Source organism: Capsicum annuum, unplaced genomic scaffold (genome assembly GCF_002878395.1).
Source record: "Capsicum annuum cultivar UCD-10X-F1 unplaced genomic scaffold, UCD10Xv1.1 ctg82507, whole genome shotgun sequence".
In the NCBI taxonomy this organism is placed as follows: Eukaryota; Viridiplantae; Streptophyta; class Magnoliopsida; order Solanales; family Solanaceae; genus Capsicum; species Capsicum annuum.
In genome coordinates this window covers 253,372-264,598 of record NW_025893307.1, presented here as the reverse complement: position 1 = coordinate 264,598, position 11,227 = coordinate 253,372, and the positions used below count along the sequence as shown (strand labels likewise).

Sequence of the window (11,227 nt, the reverse complement as noted above, 5' to 3'; positions counted from 1 at the left end):
TACATTATCTCCCCCTTGTAATCATTCATCCTCGAATGATGGGTGGGAACTTGTTGAAACTTTAGAAGTATAGAATATGGTACACATGAAATGTCTGCTAAGAAGGATGTAGCTGAGCTAAAACATTAAAATATCCATCATGAAACTGATTTCTAAGCTGACTTGACTCTATTGACTATAAGGAGCTGATTCATGCTGAGAGTTTAGAACTGTCTTGAAATGTTCACGATACGATCATACATATAGAACTTCGAGGTGATAACTGGTGTAATAAAATTCCAAAAGTTACTAAGGAGGGAATAAAGTACACAACTTCTCATTAGGAATTATCCCCCAACAAAACACATATAGGAATCAAAGAAAAGGGCTACATGGGTCGCCAAGTACATTATAGAAGCATGAATCATGAGATAACGCGACTAAGGTCGTACAATAGGTGTCATAATGTTTGAGCTGGAATACTTGGAAAACTGAGATTATGCACTGAACACTTATGAACTGAGTCATGACTAAATAGTTGAATCTGAAACAGAATGCATGGACTGAACTGAATTCGCAACTCACATGTATGCGAAGAAATTACCTTATAGAATAGCCATATTTATGAAACTTCGGATAGTAGGGCTAGATGGAAAGAAGGAAAACCATAGGAACTTGTTTGTCTGACTGCTAAATTGAGTTGTTGGCTATACAGACTGAATCATACTGAAAGTTTATACTCAACTAAAGTGTTTCTTCAACACTCTTTCTAAGAAGTTCTAGTATCATTAGGGAGCAAAGAATCTTGGGCATGATCTGAGTGAGATATTTGAATAAGGAATCGCAATATGGATAGAAATCTATAACATGGAATATAGGCCTATAAAACATAAGCTAGGATAGAATTACTATGCCTTAGACAATGCAACTGCTAACTTTCAAGCTTAGCCACACTTATCAAATACTTCCTCAACTATACTTTTCCCCTTAAATACCACGTTCACTTGGTTCAACGCATAATTCTCACATGGATACATATAACTATTCTCATCAAAGTTTAAGTTAATCTACATACCCTTACCATGTTCAAGCCTAACTCGAAATTACAAAGTGGGATACACAACATTGTAATACTAGTCTAATCCATGAATTCAATACCACATACGTGTTTCACAACTCTCATATCAAGAATAAATTCTTCTTACAACTTTAACAACTAAATTCAACTTCTTACTAGGAATTCACTAGCGTACAATGCATTCATCAACTTATACACCAACATAAAATTCAAGCCTATAATTATAACCACATATGAACTTCTATGCATACAACCCACCAAAGCATATTTCATATATTCTCTAAACCTCTAATAATAACAACTTCCATGCACTATCCCTAAGAAGACTCACATGAAATCCTCAACAAACCATGACATATACCAAAAGCTTTCCATCAATCTTCCTTCACATTTAAAGCCTTGGACTAAACAAGCATACCATAATCTTTCCTCAACAAGAATCATTTAATCTCTGCCATTTAAACTGTTGATAATCCATTTCTCATTGCCACTACCTTAACATAAGGGAGGTTAATGAAAGGTTAGAACGTGAGGACCTGAAGTATGGAAGAATACTATGCATAATTTGTAAACTTAATTGAGGCTCGAGGAATATAGTATCCATGACATAGATTCATTAAAGAGATCTAAACTGAGGACATACATGACATAACCTAAACTTCGTTGATCATTAAGAGTATAGCATGAGTACCTAGAACTAACATACTGTAAAGCATGGGTGCATGAGTCATGAGCTTTATGACCTGATTTTGGAGTTTATAAATTCATGGAATATGATTCATAATACTGAGTGAACTGGAACTCCTTCTACTAGGAACAGGAAGAGTACATGATTCTATGGAAAGTCCATGAATATGAGTTATGATCATGGAGCTGACATGTAAGGCATAAGTGGATGTCATGATAGTTAAAGTACAAAAATTTTTGCTGAGATAAGAATGGGTCGGGTATATTTCTCCCCTACTGATGTTTTATAATACACTGGTATCACTACTAGAATCTGAGAGTCTGACTTGGTTACTTGTTCTATCCTCTCCCTCTTAGCTTTAAGCCATCATTCTAAGTCTGTGAACCACTTAATAAACTCTAACTGAACTTCACCCACTTTACTTTAGAGTCTAAGATATAGCAATACACATCAATAATAAACTCACCCTAAAAAGCTACACCTAAAAATGTAAAACCTACTACTAAAACTTCCTTCTGAGATTCAACTCTAAACTTTCTATAGCCCTAATATTCATCATATATTAACTTAAAAATTAACTAACTTAGAATTTTCAGGAGTATCACCGTATCCTAAGTTCACACTATTTAGAATTTCCACTCTTATTTGTACTAGCTCAATCTTCCAATATTCAAACTTAGATTGTAACACTTAACATGGGTACTCCCAAACTTTTAATGAACCATACTAACTTCATTCATGAAAACTCCCTTAATTTATACCATCCTTAACTTTCTTAGCTTCAACAATCATCACATACTTATACCTTTCTTGACAACACACTTGCCTCACTAAACACATAATTTTCCTTTTTTCTTCATAGCTTACTAATATCCCATCTCTAAACTTATATTTTTCCTAAACCATGAGAATTACCATTACACCAATATATGCAACATCAAGAACATATAATTTTGAATCAACCAACTTAAATTCTTGCAAGCACTATTTCAAGCCTACTAATTTACCTTCATACAACTAGCCCTATGGATACAAATCTACTAAATTCAGAGAGCACTATCTCTACTTTATAGCAATTAAACTTCTAGGTTCATGCTTCTAACTCTAGGTTATCTGTTGTCATAGGATTCTGAGAAGGGGTCTAGGGGCACATTTAACTTTGGCTTAGTGCACGATTTTCATGAACATGAATGAAATCCTTGATACTTTGGAACATAAAGGCACTGATAGGGTACTTTTTGAGCCAACATGTAATCCTATAGCTATCTGTGGGGACTGTTTGAGAAAACTCTATCGATAGGAATTTAAGCTTCACTATTTTTGGTACCTTGGAAATAAGGCAAAGTTAGCATGAATAGAGCAAGACAAGAATCTATATAAGTTTCTTAGAGAATATCTCTACATAATGATCTGAGATATGAAAGAAGGGAAATATCTTCTAAATGTCCTGTAGCCTCTCAAAGAAAAGTACAAATGTATCTGTACCATTCCGTAAGACTCTATTAGATACGGCTTCATATACACCCAAGGACACTTGAACTCTGGGCTTTGATACCAAGTTTATCACAACCTGAGACTACCCCCTAGTCGAAACACGGTACTTGGAACCATAAGTGATTCCAAGATAACCCATGAACTGGCATATTGCATGAGCAACTGATTTAAATTGTATAAAAACTAAATTTGTTGAGCGAAAACATGATCATAGGGAAATCTGAATAAGTATAATATTGACATAGTTTACATTGAGATAAAATTGAAGAATGAAACTTGAATTACATGTAACGACTCTGACTGACTATCTATAAAGCCTTTACTATACTAACTAAAGAGAGTTGGGACATGCCTCCAACTACCACTAATTAATACATATGATAATAACAAGATAGAACATGAACTACAACTGAATAAACGCCCCAAAACAAGAGAACCCATCATATGTTGGCTGGAAGCTACAAACTATCTGATTATGATGTGTGAGCTACAACTGGTACCTACATTATGAGACAATATAACACATAGACATATATGTGGATCAGTACTTTGGAATGTACTGAGTAAGTAGGGGTGAATGAAATAAGTAAAACTGCGTAGATACAAAATCTTAAAAGATGCATACTAAGTGCAAGTAGACTCACCAAGAGACTAAAATCAACTGGAATTTGAAGTATCTTAAAACATGAGTAACAAACATAATTTGATAAGCTGGTGAATCACTACACTAAGTTTATTAAATCCTTACTTTTGTAGAATAAGTAGAACTGAAGCTGGAAAGCGGTAAAACATGAATACTGTATGTAAATCTAATGCAAAGCTGAACATATTGTAAAACTGAACTGAGGGTCATATATGGATACTAAACATGAAAACATGAACATGTAAAACTAAGAATGCATGAACAAGTAAAACATGTACTAAAATAATTTAAATAACTGATATTTGAATAACTGAATAACTGATGTTTGAATACTTGTTCATACAAACCTGAAATGAGATAAACTGAATACTAGCTGAAACTGTAGGAGGTATCATGTAACTAACATGCCCCAATTTGAGCTAATCGGGGTCCAACCTGTAATCTCAGTTGGAAGGGTGTCAGTACCTTCCCATGGGTACTAACACATGTCTGTGTAAATCCACTAATCGTGAGTACCAAAGGACTAGGGAGTCAGTTCTAAACTGGCGGGTGACCCCTAAGAGAGTATCAGTCCTAAACTAGTGGGTGATATCTCATAATCCTAAGATGGCTACATAGTTCTGGAACTTAAAGACTGTTACTAAGGACCCAGTCCTAACATGCGGGTGAGCCCTCATCCCTAGGTTCGCTCGGTGCTAAATCCTACTCCCAACTGAAAGACACTGAAACACAAGCTAGTTCACACACTAATAAATGATAAGCTTAAGTCATGGTATTCTAAAAATAATAGTGCATGCATAACCTTGAAGAAATCATGAACATGTGAACTGATATATTTAACATAAAATAATACTTGTGAGTTCATTATAAAAATAATGATATTAACATAGTGATAAAATTATGATTCAGACCAACTTGTTACTTGAAAATGAAACATATAATAACACATAGGTATCGTATGTTCATAACCCACCAGCACTAAATGATTACTAAAATATGATAACAACTCTTAAAACAGTAATATGGAGTCAAATTCAAAGACCCAAAAAATTGGACAGTTCAATACATAAATTTAAGCATGGGGACATATTAAAATTGGGAGATAGCAATTTCTCATCAAAATAATGAAATTCAAGACAAAACAACAAACTTGTAGTTTAAAACATGAACAAGTACAACTCTTATACTCTTTAGTCCTTTAAATCACAGGGTAATGCTATGCTTTCAACACATGAAAATTTTCAAATAAAACCTAACTTAAAATATGTAAATTTAACTTGAAAATTATACTTTCGGGCACAATAATGAAAGATTAACCTTGTTCAAAACCCCACATACCTTAATTAGATGAATTCTTGAAGAAAGCTTTGAGATTAGAACCTGAATCCTTGAGTTCTTGAGAGATGAAACTTGGATTTTGTTCTTGGAAAGAGGGGAAGGATTTTGAATCATTTACTGAATGATTAGAGTTAAGTAGAAAAATCATGATTTAAGGCCCCTTAAATTATTTAAGAATTATTAGAAATGAGTTAGGGGTGTGAAAAGACCTCAATGCCCTTTAAATAAGTCAAAATTGAAATTTTTTTGGCATTGTGCTATTGCTGGGCGATGCATGCCAATCACACACCTGAGGTTGTGCGTCATATACCAATAGCACACCTCATGCAGTGGCTATTTGCGATTTCCAGACGATGCATGGCCTTAGCATTGTCATAACTTTTCGGTCGGATATTGGTTTACGCCGAAATTAGTATCGTTGAAAAGCTAATTCAATTATCTAAAACTTGATGGGTATTGAGATGCAAAATTAAAAACATGTAAAGAGTTATACACATTCAAAGCTAACCCTTGTAGAATCAAATACCAAAATTTGGTCGAATCAAAGGCTCTTAGCTCAACTTTGCTCCAAGTGATTTCTATGAACATCTTTCACCTCATAAGCACTTCACCCACTAGGATAAATATCATGGCATATATATTCAAATATAAATCATGGATTATAGTTTACACACATAGGAACGACGATTTGATTTCTAGCTAAAAAATGTAGGGTGTTACAACAGCATCCTATATAGATGTATATGAATATGGTGCATGTGGTTTATGATTGGATTTTGGTAATGCATTATTCTATCCCTATCCCCTGAGTTACATGTCAGTGCTCTCTTCACTGACCATCACCGGATGCTGCATCATTTCATCGGAGGACTTTTCTGTTGCTCCTGTGTAGTGTTAGGTGGTTGGGTACTTCTGTTGATCAGTTGTGAAGTAGTGAGCCTCCATTCCTTCGGAAGGCCCAGTTATTTCATTAGTTTCCTAATTATCTTAATTCTTTTGAATTCTTTTTGGTCATAGTCGAGGTATGTTCCGACGTAGTTGATATTCTTGATTTAGAGGCTTTTGTGGACAGGATCTGGATATCATTGTTATCTTACTTTGATTCTTTAGATTTTCTTTTGATTTTATTTATCTATCATTGATTTGGTTGGCTTCCATTGTTTACTTTTATTTTGCTCTTGAGATATGGCTAAGGGAGTGGTCTCCGACCCTTGGTGGGCTTGAGATACCCGTCATGGCCAGAAATGGATTTGGATCGTGACAAATTCTAAAAAGATGTTTTCACTTCAAATCAGTCATAAAAAATCAAATATAACTCTAATATGTATTCATTTACACATACTACTACTGTTTTCAAACACCATTTTTATCATTTTTGTGCTTGTTTGACCATAGAATATGTTTCAACTTTTTAAATTTAAAAATCTCCAAAATGTTATTTTCACTTCAAATCACTCCTAAAATTTTAAACATAACTCACATTAGTATCTATATACAAATAAAACTTCAGTTTTAAAATACAATTTACATCATTTTTTCTTCAAATTTCACAATTTTTATGATCAAACATCAACTTATAATATCTTTCTTTCAAACAACAACAACAACATACTCAGTGAAATTCCACAAAGGAAATCTGAAGAAGGAAGATCGTACACAACCTTACCACTACCTCATAAAGATAAAAAGTCTATTTTCAAAAAACCTTTGACACAAGTGCAAATAATATATTTTCTTTCAAACAAAAAAAATAAATGGAAGAAAAAAACTTTTTTAAAGAAGGAAAAAGAAATAATAATAATAAGAGAGAAATTACCAAATTGAAGAGAGAAAAAAATGTCTCGATTCGCTCTTCCCCTTCAAAATCCTTTTAAATTCAACAACAACGACGACGCCACCACTGTCGGCAGTGAAAACCTCAGGTTCGATCCAAATTCCTCAAGCATAAAGGAAGATTTCTCATCTCTTTTCTAGGAAAATACATAAAGCCTGAATCACATACTACTATGGAATTGTCCTCACATTAGCTACTCAACCTGAAATTCAAATTAACCTAGTCCAATTGCTTGTTCGTAACCCAACAATTCTTGTCAACCCAATAACCACTTGTGTGGCCTTGGTATCATAACATGAACACAATATATTTAATGTGGAGTATGATTTTAGGTGTAAAAATACAACTAAAATTACAATTAATAGTAGATATGAATCCATAACTTTAAAAATACAATGAGTTCAATGCTAATGACTTTAAAAGGCAAACCTATCATGCTACACTTAAATCATGCCATACAATGATTTTTAATATTTTGGAGGAGGATTCGTTCGAGTCAAATGACATGATAGTTGTGTTTATGAGCAATATCATATCTTTTACGAAATTAAAGTTCAAAATATGATCAACTAGAATTATTTCGAGTTTATTGTGTACTATAATTAGGGGTGGGTGTTCGGTATTAGGTTTGGTATTATCATAATTCGGGTTCGGTAATTCGATAATCGGTAAATGAAAGTACATACCAAATACCATACCATTAAACTTTGGTTTGGTAATTCGGTAATCGGTAAATTAAACTTAGGTTTGGTACAATATTTGGTAATACCATATTAAAGTTAAATTTGGTAGACTCTACTCTAGGCCAACGATAACAGTTTACTTTAGAACTGAATCAAAATACAAGATAAAGCTTCTGCCCTATGCCTTATGGAAACAACACTTTTTAACACTTCATCAGTGATGTTTTATACCTCATTTATCATCTGCTGATTTAATATAATAATTGTTTAATGCAGAAATGACTCCGAAAGATAATAGCCACATCTGTTCCTCAAATATTTACCTCATAGTGACTAGGAGTAAGTTTAAATAAAAGAATTCACTAACCCTTTCATCAAGAATAACTTATGAGATATTTAAAATCATACAATATAGTGTCAAACCTTTTTGATAGCTTAGATATGGAAAGAAATGAGTAACTCTGCATCAACTCTCTTACTGGACATAACTTAGATATACCTAAAAGTTGCATCAAGACTAAACAAGTTCAGGTTGTCTTGATAGATAAAATCAGAATGAAGAAAATAGAGTAATATGAAACAATAACTTCATATTTGAACATGTTGTCTACTGCTGCTAACAACAAAAATTTTAAAAGTGATTTTCATTTGAAGTAAATGCAACTGCAAATACCACAATTATCTGGAAAGAGAGATGAGATCAAGGAAAATAATAAGTTGCTATAAATCTCCAAGAAGCTTTTAGTAGAAAGGTCCATACTTTAGAGCAGCTACCAGTTCGGCAAATAGACCACTCAAAAAGTCCCAACTAAGCAAGTTTATTATTCACTCCCACAGCACAAGATTTGAACTTTCTCAGTGAAGTACAAAGTTTTCTCTTCTCATTCCAACATAAACCGAATTCTGCACTATACCCAAACAATAACTACTCCTCAATCCCAAACAAGTACGGATTATCTATATCCTATATGAATCCCCAGGCCTCAATTCCAAATAATTTAAGATCGGTAATATGAATCCCCTTGACACGCAAGCAACAAAGACTATGTCTTAGTCCCAAATAATCTATTTAGGTCGACTATATGGCAGAAAATAAGTCCCATCTCCATGTTAGACTAAGTCTTTCCAATCATTGTCACCTTCACTCCACTGTTTCTATCTCAATTAGAGATTGAAGAAAATCCACTAGCTCCACCAATCAATCCTTAATTTCCCTCCATTAAAGATTTTTTCAGGTTTTGATTGGCCATGAAAAACATCTCCACAAATCGCATGTCCAAGGGAGAGTTATCATAATGTAGAAGTAGGATTTGAGGTAAACCAACTCGATGGGTCAAACATAAGTTTAGAACTGAATTAAAACATAGCATAAAGTTTCTGTCCTATGTTTTATAGAAACAACACTTCTTAAGTTTTTTTTTTCACATCACTGGAGTCTAACCCTTTCCATGTATCCCTCTATTCTGCATCTTCTAAATTCTAATACTTAGAAATGGTACACAACTTATGGGACAAACTTAAATTGCACAACAAATTTATAGCGAAATCCATAAAAAAATTTACGAAGTTAAGTCAGTGCCACTTCAAGCCAAGTAAACATATCAAAAGTAACACACTAGAATGTTCAGATTATTATATCAAGTAGGAGTAATTGTGCCATTGTTCAAATTCAAGAAGGCTAGCATATGTGTGATCCCAGACTCCAATGAAAATGACTCTGTAACGATACTAACAGACACACCTGATATCTCACTAAAGAAATCAATTTATTGCTCCTGGCCTCCTGCTTATACCCACTTTTTACATCAAGAACATAAACCTAATCTGTAGGTTCTGTAGGAAAGGCTACAGACACAATGGCTTTATCAACTTTGATACACCAAATATTACTATTAATACATGTACTCTGTGTCCCTTCATAGAGATGAGTGTTTATCAATATGCATAACCCTCTCTTTCGAATTCAAAACCATAAATAAATTTGTAGCATTAATCAAGATATTCATATCATGCAAATATGGGTTAAATAGTTAATCAAATATTTTATGTTGATATATCATTTTGTTTGTATTTTATATTTTTTTTATAAAATATTAATAATTTTTTAATGCTTAAATGGCCACAAAAATTAATTAGGGGTGACACAATAAAATATTCATATAAGTGCAACAAAATATGCAGATCAACAGACCACAGTAACATAATAATACAGACAGATTCATTTCTCATGCAGAAAATACCAGTTAAGGAGTGGGGGATTCCATGGAGATTAGAGGATACAATCCTGCAAATATGGCAATTCTTGGCTACAAATCAAGTTCAAATAATTTATACATTTAGAGAAGGTAACCAACTAGCTGATTACTTGGCTAATTTAGCATTGGAGGAAGAGTTCATTACATAAATAAATTTCAATCAACTCTCAGGCATGGGTAGGAGGCTCCTTAACAGTGACAAGTAGCAATGTCCATATCTAAGGCTACTAGTGGGGAAGTAAACAACAAACAGAGGAGGACAAGTCTACTGCACCATATTTACAAATCAGAGAGGTAAGCAAAAAAATGAAAACACTACTTAGCCTAACTAACGTAGCAAGAAAAAATAACCTCTCAGTAGATCAGGGGGGTCGGAGGTTAGGTCTTCATGAAGTACAGCTGAGGAAATTGATATCTACAAGTTGTCAGTGGGTCTGAGTTCCTTACAATCTCCCTCCCTTTGTCAACTATCCATGGAGGAACAAGTTAGATGAAATATTAGAAGGTGGAGCTGAACATAGTAAGAAGAGTTACTTACCAAGTGGATTGATCAATTCTCAGTGGATTGAACCCACCTTTTTAGCACCAAAATGGTAAATTTCACCTTCACATTGGATTCTCAGCTAAAAAAAGGAGATGGTCAACAGTATCTTCAAAGAACAGTAAGGCAAAAAAGGAAAAGAACCAAGGAAGTTTACTCTTGCTAGCTGGAAGACGAAAGGTACTAACAACACCAAGGGATGGTATTGATGATCAAAAGCAGTAGCAACTCAAACTTTGTATTGTCAAAGAAAGCAATGGAGCAGTGGCGGAGAGTGAAGATAATGAAAGGAGTGGTCTTAGCTCCTTTTTGGAAACCCTACTTGTTTCTTTTTATTTACTACATATTGGGTCGGGTCGGTTTGACCTGACAGAATTGTATTGTTTTGTGGATTTGGGGATTTTGATATGATTATTAATAAAAAGTATATTAAAACCAAAAAACAAATCTATATATATAATAAAGGTGAATAATCTAGCATATTATTATGCCAAGTAACTTTTGAGAACTAGCTACTTGACATTTGACAAAAAAAAAATAATTTTAAGAATTATTGATTGTTTTTCATATTTATTCCATATCTATATACCAAATAAAGGAGATTTGACAAAAAAATATAATTTTGTAGATTATTAATTGTTTCATATTTTTTCTATATTTATTTCATATCTTTATATAATAAAGAAAAATAGTC

The 11,227-nt window shown here is 33.4% G+C and overlaps 1 long non-coding RNA gene across 1 annotated transcript; it reads right to left on the bottom strand.

Annotated features, from left to right (window-relative positions):
- Positions 1-10,002: 10,002 nt before the first annotated feature.
- LOC107855821 lies at positions 10,003-10,860 on the bottom strand. The gene is made up of 2 exons (XR_007051736.1): positions 10,531-10,860; positions 10,003-10,459 (listed from the first exon to the last, which is right to left on the bottom strand). It is a non-coding gene; the product is annotated as an uncharacterized LOC107855821 (long non-coding RNA).
- Positions 10,861-11,227: the final 367 nt, after the last annotated feature.